The sequence below is a fragment of the Saccopteryx bilineata genome, chromosome 12 (assembly GCF_036850765.1).
Source record: "Saccopteryx bilineata isolate mSacBil1 chromosome 12, mSacBil1_pri_phased_curated, whole genome shotgun sequence".
Classification (NCBI taxonomy): domain Eukaryota; kingdom Metazoa; phylum Chordata; class Mammalia; order Chiroptera; family Emballonuridae; genus Saccopteryx; species Saccopteryx bilineata.
In genome coordinates, this window is record NC_089501.1 from 26,448,933 (window position 1) to 26,464,533 (window position 15,601).

Sequence of the window (15,601 nt, forward strand, 5' to 3'; positions counted from 1 at the left end):
TGACAATCTTTTTTTTTAATAAATAATTTTTATTAAATTTAATGAGGTGACATCAATAAATCAGGGTACATATATTCAAAGAAAACATGTCCAGGTTATCTTGTCATTTAGTTCTGTTACATACCCATCACCCAAAGTCAGATTGTCCTCTGTCACCTTCTATCTAGTTTTCTTTGTGCCTCTCCCCCTCCCCCCCCCTCCCTTCTTCCCTCCCCCTGCCTCCCATAACCACCACACTCTTGTCCATGACTCTTAGTCTCGTTTTTATGTCCCACCAATGTATGGAATCCTGCAGTTCTTGTTTTTTTTCTGATTTACTTATTTCACTCCATATAATGTTATCAAGATCCCACCATTTTGCTGTAAGTGATCCGATGTCATCATTTCTTATGGCTGAATAGTATACCATGGTGTATATGTGCCACATCTTCTTTATACAGTCTTCTATTTTTATTACAGTGATTAAAGCCTTTAAGCAGACTGTTGGCCAATACAGCAAGAATCCATAAAAGAGTAGTGTCCTTAACATGTTCACCAAATCCAAGTTGGCCCCATCACCATGCCAAATCCCTGAAAAATGCAACCCAGCCCCAGTTCAGTCTGTTAGGAGCTGTCACAAGGAGCAGGAATCCAGGAAAAGTCCACATCCAGGAAAAGTCTGCATGGCACTGGAATTGTTGTCACAATTCTATATTTTGCAGCTCATGTCCAAGTCCCAATGACCGCTGCTTCTAGCTGGTAATGATTCAGGTAGACTGGAAAAGCCATCTGCAGCATGTGTGGAGATGGAGCTTCTGTTCTCCTCTGCCTGGAGAGTTGAGACCAGGTTGCTTTTCTCTGGAACTCTGTGACTGTGGCTTGGTAAAGAGAACCTTGGGATACACTAAGCTGGGTGGCAAAGGTAGATTCATAATAGAAGTTGACAAAAGGGGGAAAGAGAGCTCTAAATTAGGAGTAGGTCCCAGCCTGAAATATGAGTGGGGCATTGAGGTAGGAGGAATAAAGGAAACACTATATATTAAACAAAGCAGCAGAAAATAGGACTATCAACACCCACAACAGAAATCTTCAAGGGAAGAATAAAAAACCTGACTATTCAGACAAGACATAGTTAAGTGGCCCTTGTGCAAATGAGATCAGTTTACCTGCTTCTTGGAAGAAATACCCTAGGCTTGTCCACAGTGTCGTAGATGGGGCCAACGGCCCTGGGCACCGTCAGCCTTCAGTGGCAAACTCCAGCATTCTGGGCAAGGTTAGGACATAGGTGGCTGGAGCAGGGCTGGAAGAGACTGAACCCTCCCTTAGAGGAGTGAGGGGGAAGCCTACCTTCCAGTGTCCCTGTTTCCTCCCAGCAGAGGCATGTAAGTCTGGCAGGCTTCAGCTCAATGACCTTCCTTTCCACTATTGAAGCAGGACCCAGATGGCATCCTATGAGACCCCTTTGGGGCGTTGGAGCCTTTAAGGACATATCCTAAAAGCTGGTAGTTCCCCTGATCTCTATTGGGCTTTTTCTGCCTCTTTGTATCTTAAAAGCCATGCTCAGAAGATCTTGCTGAGGGGTTTGAGGATCCCCATCCACCTATATAAATCTTTTCCATATATCTGGAGTTATTTGGAAAAAGACAAAACTTTAATAATATCTTGACTTTAAAGATTGTAAGAAAAACACATAATTCAAAAGGTTTGACAAAATACAGTAAATGCTTTTGCTCCATATGCAGGAGCATTGTCAGTTTAACCAGTTTAGGAAATTCAATAATAGAACAATGCATACAGACAATGAGCTATAACATGCTTAGCAGCCTCTCCTGTTCTGGCAGAGGTTACTATAAATCCAGAATATGTATCCACTGTAACGTGGACATAGGACTATTTGCCAAATGAAGGTATATATCATGACAATCTTAGACTGGATCATGTGCCCAACGCTATGTGTGTGTGCTGCTAGTGGTGGGGTAGAGTGGAGGAGGCTGTTAGGGACACCATGATGGACAGTTCTGTCTAGTCACATAGAGGTGTGGTTCTCCCAAGCTAACAATGCTGCCAGTCAAAACAACTGTCTGCTGTTAAGGAAAATTGGCCCTTCTGTTTTTGGGAAAGTCCCCTGCACTATGATGTCAAATTTGCACTTGGAGACAACTCAGATGCTATGCAAACTGCAGAAGTGGGACCCTCGTCCCAACCAAGGCAAAGCTTGGTGAAGAAATAATGCCTATCATGTCTAGACTTTGCTAAGAGGACTGTGGATCAGAATTCCTGCTGAATGAGGAGCAACCCACCATTTATTTATATCTGTGTACTTTTGGCAAATATCCCTGTGCCTTATTTCCAGCCTAAGGATTTCATTTCTAGAAGCCCTGGTCATCTAGAGATCATGAAATTAGAGACTCCTGCTTTGGACATTAGAGATTAGTGAAAGTTTGAACAGGGAAGTGACGAAGACAGAAATAATTGTTTATCCAAGTTCATGGGGTTTTTGGGAGATGGCAGAGGGGAGGCAGCAGGCTCAGGTTAGGGTTATAACTTAGAAGGCATAGGCAGTAGGTCCCGAATTATATAGAATACTGCCACATGTGGACAACATTATGAAAGCCTGGTGCACTTGTATGTCAGGATGAAGGAGGATCTGTGTTGACAGAAGCATTTGTGGGATGAAACAGATCGGGAATGACAAGACCAAGTAGATAGGCTGGGCCAGTAGGTGAAATGGCTGCGTGCTGTAGGTAGGTTCATGGCACTGGAGTGTGTATAAAGGAGGCCTGTGGCCACCAGGAGTCCTAAGGACAAAAGCCTTTATATGTGCAACATTGACATTTATTGAAGACCTACCTAATACGCCAAGCTCCACATTACGTTTTAAGTTACATGTGTAATGTTACACGTTACATTGTATTAAATCTCCTAATAGTCCTCTAAGGTGAGAAAATGGAAAATTAGGAAGGGAAGTAGTTTGCTTAAGGTTATATGGTCATTAAGTGGTAGAGCTGGGATTCCAACTCTGGCAGTCTGAAACAAAAGCCTGTGCTCTGAGACACCGTGCAGCACTCCCTCTCCAGCTCAAGATCAGACTCCAGGATCGCAGGCCAAATGAGGGACAGGTGCAGTGCTGTGCCTTCTAGTAGGCAACGAGAATGCCAGAAGTTCAGGGTAGCCAGAGAGGATGGAATAGAGGTTGTCAGCGTGAAGGTGCAGAGCACCTGCTTGGAGGCAAACTGGACAGGAATGCCAGGTAAGAACAGACATCTGGTTTGGGGTTTGGGATGTAGCAAGGAGAGTGGGTGGGAGTGGAACAGAAACAGGTGGGCAGTTCAATAGAACAACCAGTGCTTGGCTGTTGATCTGAGAACAGGAACTCTACCATTTGCTCTGGCTTCCAATATTCTTCCTGGTGGAATGGGCGACTAACTCCTCAGGAGGGAAACTGGGTCCTGTTAGTTCCCAGGCACTATTAAGGAAGAGAGCTAACATTTGTAGAGTGTCTGCCATGCTCCAGATGCGTAATCTCACCAATCTTTATTAGAGTCCTGGGAGGGTAAATATTAGAGCTTATTTTTTTGCCAGGAAATGAGGGCTTAGAGAGGTTAAGTTACTTGCCTGAGCTTCTGAAGCTGGAACAGAAGGTGGGAGCAGTCATGGAAACCCAGATTTATCTAGACCTCATCCTGGGTCTTCAGGGTCTCATCCTGGCCCTGGCAGGGCAAGGCCAGTTTCAAATCTGGGCCACAGAAATGGGAAAGTCAGCAGGAGCATATATCTATGAAGGGAGACCGAGAGTTAACTTTTAGACATCTGGATACGAGGTGAGAGCAGGTCATCTGAAGACAGTTGTCCGGCAGGATTATATCCAGTGTTGGCAGGAAACCTAATAATCTGGTAGGTTTTTTCCCCCCTCAGTACAAGATCTCTATCATTATGCAGGACACATACGTCAGCAAGTCAGATGTTTGGAAGGCTTAACTTTAGTCAGTGATTTTAGTTGAAGAGCAGGGACCTCTGCCAGTTGCCATGGCCTGGATTTACCTTTGTATGAATGGTACTTTGCTCTGAAATATGATAAATAAGAAACAGTTATGGAGAGAGAAAGAAAGAGAGACAGAGAGATGGGGGTGGAGGTCGGTGGGAGGGCTAAAGCACTAACACATATTCAGTGTAATAGGTATATGGAACCCATTCCAGCTGTAAAGGTCTGTTCTTGAAGCTGCCCTAAATAAGACTATTTGCTAATGGAACATCATATCTCTCCCTAACAAATGCAAGGTCAAATTTGTATCTGCTTAGATGTATGACTGGATGTAGGTCTTCATCATGTGCAATGGATTGTGTTTTTATATGATAAGAGGAAGGGGAATGAGGAGATATGTGAAAAAATATATTTGAGACATATTTGTGAGAACTCATAGCTTATCTGGGGAGGTGACCAGCCATGCATAAAACTTTTAAAACAACACAATGGAATAATATGATTTTTAGAGTTGGGAGGACCTTTTAGAGAGTAATCAAGATTATAGTGCTACCTAGTATAATGAAACACAAACTTAATAATAGCAGCGGAATGTAAGTGTTATGGAATCTAAAAGAAATAGAGGCATGTTAAACCTGGAAGGCCAACAGGGAAGGCTTGCAGGAGGAGGTATGTTCTACTGAATATGTATGGGCAGAGGCATGTAAGGAGGGCATTCCAGGTAGAACTAAGAACTTATCAGTGCCCTCCAGCCAGAAACCAGCAGGGAAATTACATGTAGTCAAGCAGGGTGTGCTAATCATTGTGGTGAGTGCCGCAATGGGCACCCATTCCATAGAGGAAAGAAGGGCATCTCAGTAAGAGGGTGTTAGGAATTAGTTGTTATGGGATTTGGGTTTGTACTCAGTGCTTTGGGAGAGAGTTTAAAGAAACAGGGCTTTGCTATGGATCGGAGCAGGGATAATTCTATGATTTTGTGTCTTTATAAATCTTACCTAGAAGGAAGCAAGACTAGAGAATCTAACACTATAATTGGCAATGAAGCAGCAGGCTCTCATTAGCCAGATTATGGGACATTGGACCATGTTCATGTTTTTGTCTGTGTTCAGATATGACTACATAGTGGTCTTGTTTCTGTCCTGATCCACCATGGTCACGAACTGTCCCTGTCTGGTGCTGATGTTCTGGGATGTCATTTCCATCTGCCAGGAGCACACCAGGACGTAGCCGTGAGCGACAGGCCAGCTCTGTGGTGTCAGGGCTGCCCTGCTCTGTTCTAAACTGGAAACGTTTCTCCAGAGCATATTTTATCCCATGCACCAACCAAGACTTCCATTCCAATAGGGTCCTCTTAATGAATGTTTCTCTTGGGGTTTAGTGAGATGATTTTCCCCCTTATACTTTAATAATTTATTTAACAACATTTATTAAATGGCCACTGATTACCAGGTACTGTGTTAGATTCTGGGGATGTCGGGATGACGGCGATCTCAGGAATCTCATCATCTAAATGGAGGAGCCTGATGTAAACCAGTGACCACAATACATTGAAATAAAGGTGGTAGAGATATGAGAATAGGCAAAGAATGTTCAAGTTCCTTGGGATAAAGTAAAGTTGAGCAGGAACAGGCTCTTCTGGAAATAGTGAGCTAATCACAGCGGTGCTGATAGGTTGGCAGCTGCTAAGGAATAGTTTCCTTTTTGAGAATCAGAATCTTTGGGCTGAAATGCAGGGTGAATCCAAAAAAATCTCAATACTAATTTTTGCATAGGAGAGACACAACTTTGCACTCATTTTAGTGAACCACATATCAGATCAACTTAGTCGACATACATGCGCAAGTATTTGTAATGCAGTAGAGTTAGCATTTCTGAAGAGATGTTATTACTCCTAATCGTGAAAAAAATACATACTCCCAATAAACACTTTGGAAACTATATTAAGTGTAAAAAATCAGGGCCTATAGGAATATGTGCCTATAATCACATGAACCAAAGGCACCCATAACATTTTGACATTTCCTTCCCTCTTATTTTTAATGAATTTCTCCTGAGTAATAACATATTAAAACCTGCTCTGTTTGCTTAACTTTATGTCCTAAATATTTTCCAACTTCCAGGCAAGCTTTATTAATGTCTGTATAATGTTTTATTGTATGAGTACACCATAATTTATTAGCCATTTCTTTAAAATCGGACCTATAATACCAGACGTTTCCAAATATCTGGTATTATAAATGGCACTTAGATGAAATCTTTGTTCAAATTTCAGATTACTTTTTTAAGGAAGATCCATGGAAAAGTAATTCTTGAGTCAAAGGTAATGAATGTCTTAAGACACTTGATGCTTTAATGCAAAACTGGTTTTCCAGAGTGGGTGAATTTGTGATCGACAGTGCACAGACATGCCCATTCACTATGCACTAAGGGTTTACTTATATATATTTTAAAAACCACCATTTCAAAACAAGAAACAGTTTATGTTCACTGCCGATTTTGTTTCTTTGTTACCAAAAACTCTTTTTGGGCCCTGGCCGGTTGGCTCAGTGGTAGAGCGTTGGCCTGGCGTGCAGAAGTCCCGGGTTCGATTCCTGGCCAGGGCACACAGGAGAAGCGCCCATCTGCTTCTCCACCCCTCCCCCTCTCCTTCCTCTCTGTCTCTCTCTTCCCCTCCCGCAGCGGAGGCTCCATTGGAGCAAAGATGGCCCAGGCGCCGGGGATGGCTCCTTGGCCTCTGCCCCAGGCACTAGAGTGGCTCTGGTCGCAACAGAGCGACGCCCCGGAGGGGCAGAGCGTGCGGGGTGGATCCCGGTCGGGCGCATGTGGGAGTCTGACTGTCTCTCCCCGTTTCAGGCTTTAGAAAAATACAGGAAAAAAAACAAAAACAAAAAAAACCCCTCCTTTTGAATATGGACTGCTGAAATCTTGGAATGAACGACTTTGGTTTTAAAAGTGTATTTCCGAGTGCTCCTGACAAGCAGATAGGGATCCGTGACAGAGAGAATAGTAGAATGAGTGGTAAAGCCAGTAATATGCACATCCTGTGAGGGCACTTTTCAGATCATCGTGCCGAGAACCTGTGGGAGGCTGGTAGTGAACTTTCACATTTGAATTAAATATTGCTAATCATGAAGAAGAAATGATGTGCGGCATACGCCGCCCTTTGTGGAGCGGAAGCTCTGCTCAGCCCACCTCTTTGGCTTGGCCGGGAGGTCCTCGAGTCGCGGAATGTTGCTGTGCTCCTGGTCTCTAGGTTCTGAAGGGCCTCTAACCTAAGGAAAGGCAGGCCTGAGTCTGTTTTATTCCCGGGTGTATCCGCAGCAGGTCAGCCAGGACCAGGGGGCGCCGGTAGGAAGATTGTAAGGCAAGACGTGCTCTAATGGAGAATGTAAAACCCTAGAGATCACCCCACCCTGAGGACCTCTCTCCTGTTAATCCCTGATTCCCCTACACACACCACCAAACTTGAACTTTGAACCTTCTGACTGTACTCCCCTTTCCAAAGAAAAGCTACTACATCATAGTTTCTAGATTTCATACTGGTGAACTTTGCTTCATTCCACAAGAAGAAGGGACTTGGAGCTCATTTAAACCTTGGGAGGTTTTTTGTTGTTGTTTTCTCAAAACATTGCTTGAGATGACAAGGGAACTATTAAACTTTCTTTAGCAGTCAATCTGAGGTGGATTTTGAGTGCCAGTTTCAATTTTTCCACAACTGCTCTTTTTCTACAAAAATAATTCACAAAATAAAAATAATGTTGGCTTCCTTTTAAATGTTGAAGGAGAATATTATATCATTATAACTCCATTTTCTTTTATGGGTCTCAGCCAATAATTCTGAACAAATTTGTTTTCATTCATTTGTTCACCAAATCATTATTCAGTGAGAGTCTTTTCAGTAGTTGCTATTAAATTATACTAATTAGCTGTTTTGTCAAATGTGAGGCACACTGTACACAATGATAATATAGAAAACCGTGTAGGAAAGTATAGGCCTATACATGTATTATTTGCTTTCTGATTAGACATGTAAAAGTTCTCATAACCTGCATAAAATAGAGAACTCAAGCATTATAGGAAGTTTACTAATTAATAATTGATTTAATAAATCTTGTGCAGCTGGAAATACAGTAGGGAACAAACCGAATGAGGTAGTATATTCTAGCATATATTCTCGTTGGGGAAGAGGAGAGATAAATGAGCCGGTTAGTTTCAGATGGGGGGAAGAGCTAGGAGGAAAGTAAAGGAGTCGGATGTAACGGAGTTGCTGGGGCCTCTGTAGTCACATGCTCGGGAAGCCTCTGTGTTTGAGGCGTTTGAGCTGAGACCTTTAAAATAGTAAGGAGCCAGTCTTGCATATTTGGGTGGAAGAGGGAAGTCAGCTTTATTCTCAGTACAGTGGGAAGCTATTAGGAGTTCTTTTTTTTTGGAGCATGATGGTTGAGGTCATTTATTTAAAATAGGAATTGAGGTTAAGAAGGCAGAGTAGTGCACTCCTCACTGTTAAGATAGTGTTGGGGTTGGGAGCAAATACAATATTTGCGTGAGAAACTCCCTGTGTCGTTATGCTCACGATGTGGCGTACATCACTATGTGGCTGAAGACATTCCATATAGAGTATATCTACCTTCAAAGGGTTTTTAATATACATATAAATATTAATGTAAGTATTGTCCTCTCAGGAGAATGTAGACAGCTTAGTCTACATTTGCAGTTCACTGCAAAGTTTTTTGTTATGTGAAGCTTATTTTTTTTTAACTTGCATATCATGTGTATTCAGTAAATGTTTGCTGAATTAATTGTATTGGAATTTCTATAATGTCAGGAAAAAGTCACTCTAGTATATAAAATCACATTTAGGATGCAATGTTTGTATTAAAAAACTTTTTATTTGAAAACATTTAGATAAAACATTAACTGTACTCTGAATATTAATAATATTTTTAAATTATATTCAAAATGTTAAACATTGAAATATTGAAAATGTAATATACAGCTTTAATTACATTTACATATTTTTTCACCCCTTACCCCCTTGTATATTCTATTCTATTTATAGTATATTCTATTTCACACACACCCCTCTATTTTCAAGTATAGATAGAACTGGAAAATCCACCTGTTAGAAAAAGGTTTTATTACCTTCGGTTAGTTTTCTCACCCCTTATTTTCATGCATGTGGAAGTACCTTTCTTATTTTGTGAGTCTCCCACTCCTTGCACTAACCTCTAATCAGAGCTCTTCTGCCAACACACGCATGGTTAGCGCGAGGCTGTGAGTTTTGAAATAAGATGATATATAGGTCCCCTGAGTCTGTGTTTGGGGAAAGGAAATGGTAGTTGGTAAAATTGTGGATCAATTCACAGGGGCCTTACACTCAGAATTTGGTTAAGTAGTTTTTAAGAAATGATACAGAAGGAAGACAAAGATGAAAAAGGCAGCACACGCCATCCATCTCCAGGTAACAAGGCCACCTGCATCCTGATTCTCGTTTCTACAGACGCTACCCTAAGAATTCTCTGTTTTCCTGCCCCAACTGCTAGAGGCTCAGTGCTCATTTGGCAGGAGACCCACTGACTAGCAGGCCCTGGGAGACCCAACTCCGCCTGGCACACCATATCCCCAACCCTCTTTTCTCCAGCCTCCTGGAAGGGATGGGAGATGGAGACACTGCATCTTGACTCTCCTGCCTGTGGTCCAGGGACCTGAGCTCTTCTTCCCAGCCTGCATCAGCACCACTCTCCCTGGCCTTCACGTACTCCTACAGCTTCAGGTTGGAAGACTCTCAGTCCTGCTTTCTTCTTGATTTCTTGTAGAGCAGGGGTCAGGAAACTTTTTGGCTGAGAGAGCCATGAACGCCACATATTTTAAAATGTAATTCTGTGAGAAAAAAAAAATGTGATTCCATGAGAGCCCTAACAATGACCTGTCTATGTTAGGCATTATCCAATAAAAATTTGGTGTTGTCCCGAAGGACAGCTGTGATTGGCTCCAGCCACCCGCAACCATGAATGAGCGGTAGGAAATGAATGGATTATAATACATGAGAATGCATTATATTTTTAACGTTATTATTTTTTTATTAAAGATTTGTCTGCAAGCCAGATGCAGCCATCAAAAGAGCCACATCTGGCTCACGAGCCATAGGTTCTGACCCCTCTTGTAGAGCATCACTCATTTATTCCTTTATTCATTCAGTAAATATTTTCTGAGAACCTACCACATACTATTTTTGGCACTGGATATGTAACAGGAAACAAAACAGAATTCCTCTCCTTATGATCTTTGTGTTTCAGTTGGAGGAGATGGACAATACATATATAATTTGTTGTGATAAATAATAAAAAAATGAAGCAGGACTCTGGGACAGAGAGCAAATGGGATGGGGACTAGTGAGGAATAGTCAAAGAAGACCCTCTGATAAAGGCTGACATTGAGCAGAGTTCGAATGAGGGGAGGGAAGGCCTCATTGGACTGCCTGGGGAGGGGAGTACCAGGCAGTAGGAACAGGATGTGCAGAGGCCTAGGCAAGGCTGCAGGTGCAGGAGCTTATAGAGAGCTCTGGGGCCGCAGGGAAATTTGAACTTTATCCGGAGTACCATGGGAAGCATCTGGTGGCTTCTAACCTACAGTGAAAGCTTGGTAGGGCCCCATCCTCAAGGTCATTACTAGTCACAGAAGGAAATATGCAGTGAGCAGAGTCCCATTTGTCTGCATTAACCACCTGTAGGCCCTGCCTGCTGGGCCTGAACTCTTAATTCAATGTTCTCGGAAGCCATGTGGTCAAACAAAAGTGACATTGATAAATACCTTGAAGCAAGTATAGCCCAGAGAATTCCAAAGCCAACAGGAAGTATTTTACTTTGGGCACACACAAAATTTTGTTGTGAGTTTGAAAAGTGTGCGTTCTTGGATTCAGAGTATGAAAGCCGAGAGGAGACTTTTGCACAAAACAGTGAGAAGTATGAGGCCCGGAGAGGCAGTTCACTTTTTTTCAAGTCCATTTACTGAGTACTAGGTGCAGATGCAGGATTAAAATTAGGCTTTTCACCTCCTCATCTTAGCCCTTGCGTAATGGAGGTGACACACATCTGTTAAGGAAAAGGAAAGCTGTGAAATTTGGACTGAAATTAGGCACCTAATAAGAACCAGGGCTGCCAGGGTCAGTGACTCGGAGCATTTCCAGAAAACCTCCTTACATATCAGCATTCTTTTGGTCAACAGATACTCATGGAGCACCTACGATGGGCACTGACTATGTGATGCTGGGGAAGAGCTATAAATGGGGTGGAGAGGGAGCTTGGACTTTGGTAGTGGGGGCAAAACAATGACATCATAAGTAATAAGTGTAATTAGTGCCACTGAGACTTACAGGTTGCTAAGAAGGAGGGTTGTGAGTCAGAGGGTTAGTGACGACTTTCCCGGGCAATGTCTTGTAAGATGAGACCAGAAACCAGAGGAGCTTGTCTGCAGAAGATGTGCGCCAGAGAGGAAAATCCATGCAGGAAGGTTGAAGAGTTTTTTTGGTTTTTTTTGAGGGACAGAGAGGAAGCCCTGTTATTGGATCTCAGTGAGCAGGGAGGGAGGTTAGAAGGAAAGGTGACAAGCTGGGCAGGGCTCACCGTGTGGTGATGTAAAGGAAATGATAAGGGCTTGAAACTTGACCCAAAGAGCAGGTTTTGCAAAAATCAGGAATGACGTGAACTTATCTACATTTACACACCACTCTGGCAGTTTTGTGGTGTAAGCGTTGGAGGTGGCGAGAATGCATGAAGGAAGAGAAAACAGAGCTTTAACTTGGGAGGCAACAATGATAATGGAGAGAAAGGACAAGGCAAAGAGGTTTTTAAGACAACATCAGCAGGCAAGGGTCACTGACAGCATACGGGAAACTGTGGTCCAGGACATGCCAACCAAGATTTTAGCATGAGCAAGTAGGTGGATGCTGCGGCAGCATTTGCATAGGCGAGGAAGGCTCTACCTAAGTTCAGATGGTGAGTCCAGTTTTGGGTATGTTACATTTGGGGTGCCTGTGAGACATCCCAGGGGAAAGAGCAAGTAGACATTTGGATGGATGGATTGGGAGCTCAGATGAGAAATTTGAAATGGAGACATAAATTTGAGAGTCATTAGCATGTAGGTGGTAATAAAGCTGGGGAGAGAGTGGAGACTAAGCAAGATGGTGACTTAGGAGCATACTTGGGAGATGTCCACATTTATCAGTGGTTAGAAAAGCCTATGGAGATGTAGCAGCCCGACAGGGGAGAGAAGAGCCAGTGGTGTGATGTCATTCATTAAAGTTGTACATGGCATTAGCAGTAAAGCTTTGCACATGCTCCTTGATGGGCCCTCATCAATTGAAGATTTGGGTTCAGTTTCTTTCTTTAATTTAACAAAACAGTGAAACTCTGATATAGTGTAGCCTTCAAACTTCTGGGTGAAATGAAATTAGAAACTACTGAAAAGTTTGTTTTAAATTTCGTATCACAGTTGCTCGTGATGCATTAGAGTAGAATAGAAGCACAAGTCACTTTCACTATAAAATAATGAAAGAATAGCACATCTGCAGGTCAATTTCATCATGCTGATTACTAATCTATTTTTTATTACTATCAACTTTATTGCTACCTTCTAGTTTAGTGGGTCTTTTATATTTTACAGCATTTAAATATTTTTTTTTAAAAAATGGGACATAATTGACATATAACACTGTATTAGTTTAGGTGTACAACATAATGATTTTCTGTACCATGTATATATTGCAAAATGATTACCACAGTAAGTCTAATTAACATCCATCACCACACTGAGTTAATATTTTTTTTTTTGTAATGAGAACTCTTAAGCTCTACTTTCTTATCAACTTTTAAATATACAATACAGTATTCTTAACTGCAGTCACCGTGCTGTACACTACATCCCCAGGACTTATTTGTCTCATAAACTTATTTTAAAGCATTACTAGGTCATATATCATCTCTGCGACAGATGTTTCTAAAACCTCAAATAGAGGATTAAGCTATTTCCCTTTCCAGGACACTGCAAGGAGAGTGTATAATTTAAAAGGGAAGTGGTTGAACAGCTATCAGAAGACTCAGAGGATTACCCTGGCTTTTATTATAAATGCATTTTAGCTCATTAAACTCAAAGAGAAAAAAAAAACCCTGTTATTGAAGGCTGTATGTGATGGTGGACCCGGAGGGAGAATGACATCCTTGATCTTGTTTTCCTTACAGAGAAAGACATGTTGCAGAGCACACACAACTAATGTGCAAAAACGACAGTCATCCTTGTGTGAAGCATTGTCAAATTAGAGGTGATTAACTAAATTTACTTTACATTTTCTCTAGTCTTAGGGTAATAGCATTTTCATTTTTTATAGTTTTCACTACATTAAAACATTAAAATTCAGAAGTCACCTTATTTATCAAATGAAGTTATAAGAGTATTTAATAGTGCTTATTCTGTCCATAGTCCTTTTTAAAGTTATGTTTGAAAAGTATAGAGGAAAAGCTCCCTGGACTTGGAGTCCTTTGGGAGTTAGCACCATGCTCACCAGAATCCGCTGCCATCTGGCTGTCTAGCTGAAGTCGCTCTCCTTCAAAGATATTTTTAAAACTATATAGTCAACTTTTGATTCTTTGGGCTATTTATGATTTAACTGAGATTTGGTTTGAAAAAAGAGTCCCATTACCAGTGGTAATTTGAAAATCTCTGGAGAATGTGAGCGTTACCACTGAAGAGCTATGTGACCTTGTTTTATTTGTTTTTTTTTGCTGGGCTCTATGTCACTCATGGTACAACATGACCTCCTTAGAAAGGTTGCGGAGAATTATGAAAGGTCCTGCAAGTAAAGGATCTGGCATGAGTGTGGCACTGAGGGAACACTGCCTGGTGCGTTCCCTTCACCCCCACTCCCTTCTCCCGGTCACTTCCACCAGGATGCCCTCAGCACATGCGCTCAGTGTGAACCAGCTGTCACCACTGCCTGTGATCTAAGCTGGAATCCTTGCTAGGGGAATCGCTTTTCATTTTCCTAGATCCACCTTGATTGCACCTCTTTTGTCTAGTCTTCCCCTGCCTCTCCTGGGAGAGTGGACTGTACTCTTAGCACTTTCGAGGTGCTCTGCTCATGCCAGCAGTTAAGCCTGGTGACCTAAGTGACCTGTCTAACTTCTGCTTCTATCTGATACCCAGAGATATAAGTAGTAAAAATGTACTAACATATTCCTCAGGACAACCAGAAGAGTTGGATGAAGACAGGAAGGAGAGTTTTTTTTTGCTGTTGGGGCTGTTGTTTTCCGTTAGTGGTGTTACCACTGAGTGTTACAGAAACAGAGCCCACTTCAGCTCTGTGGATGCGGACTTGGGCAGTTGCCATTTGGAGACCAGTGGACCGGGTTCTGAAGAAAGGCTGCAGCCCTCCAAGAAGTAACTTCTCTCTGCCCCCAGGGAAATTTTCTCTCCATCTTCTTAGGGAAGGGGCAAGGCAGCTACACTAAGCAGGAACCTTCTGCAAATAAGTCTGCCAAGTGTCTCTTACTGAGTTTCTTCCATTGAGTCGTTCTTCTGAGACCCAGCTCTTTAAGGCACCTGCTCTGGCCCCCTGGTGACTCCAGACCAGAAGCAAACACTCTCCCCCTGATGAATTGTGTCAGCTCCTTCCACTTAGGTGTGGTGTTTTCGTGTGTTTATGACTCCTCTCAGCGGTTATTGAATTGTTGAATTAAACTGAATTAGGACAGCAGCTCTGCAGGGTTCATTGATGTATCATTGGGTATGGTACTGTCACCTTGATTGAGGTTTTGGTCTTACCAGGAAAGGATATTAAGTAGTTCAGAGGAAGAGCCATCCTGAACAGAATGAGGCAACCAGATTGGGGCATGCTGGCATTCCAAAACATACCCAGGTGAGGAGTATTAAATGAAAATAGATAATCCACTTCTTTTCTTGGTCTTACTCATTTTGATGTTTTGAAACATCCTTGAAGCTATTCCAATGCAATTTAATATTGAACCCTTGAATGCCTGGCGGTGACAAATACTCTGGTTCCCATAACTCATAACTCAGCCACGTCTCTAGATATTGCTTTCCAAGTCTCCCTGGAAATACTGATCAATAAATTATGAGCTGTCACACTCAAAACCCAGTAAGAGTTCTCGGTTTTCTTTTAATGTTTAATGTTTTAATAAATCACATTTGGTTGGTATAGGGATAAAAATAAATATCAAAGAGTGGTGAATATTGTCCTCAGAATGAGTACAAAGGACAGTTTTTCCCTTTAAAAGTTTTTTTGATTAATTCTGACATTAAAACTTTGAGGGCCAATCAATCCAAAGAAGTCTCTAGGAATAATTTATTTTCATAATATATATATATATATCACTTTGTAAGTATTTTCTCAATATTATAAGTTGGTTTTATCAGTATTTCATATAAAGTAAATTTATGAATGTGTTTTTTACTTTATTATAAACATTTGTCATTATTCTGAAATTTCTTGTAATGTCACCTTTCTAAAGGACACATGATATTCTGTTACCTATGTTTTTAAATTACAGGGTTTTTTTATTAAATTTAATGCAGTGACATTGATAAATCAGGGTACATATGTTGAGAGAAAACACCTCTAGATTATTT

The 15,601-nt window shown here is 41.7% G+C and overlaps 1 protein-coding gene across 1 annotated transcript in view; it reads left to right on the plus strand.

Annotated features, from left to right (window-relative positions):
- Nucleotides 1-15,601, plus strand: part of TMEM200A (transmembrane protein 200A) — an 87,433-nt gene that overhangs the window by 4,193 nt on the left and 67,639 nt on the right. The gene's annotated exons all lie outside the window — the stretch shown is intronic.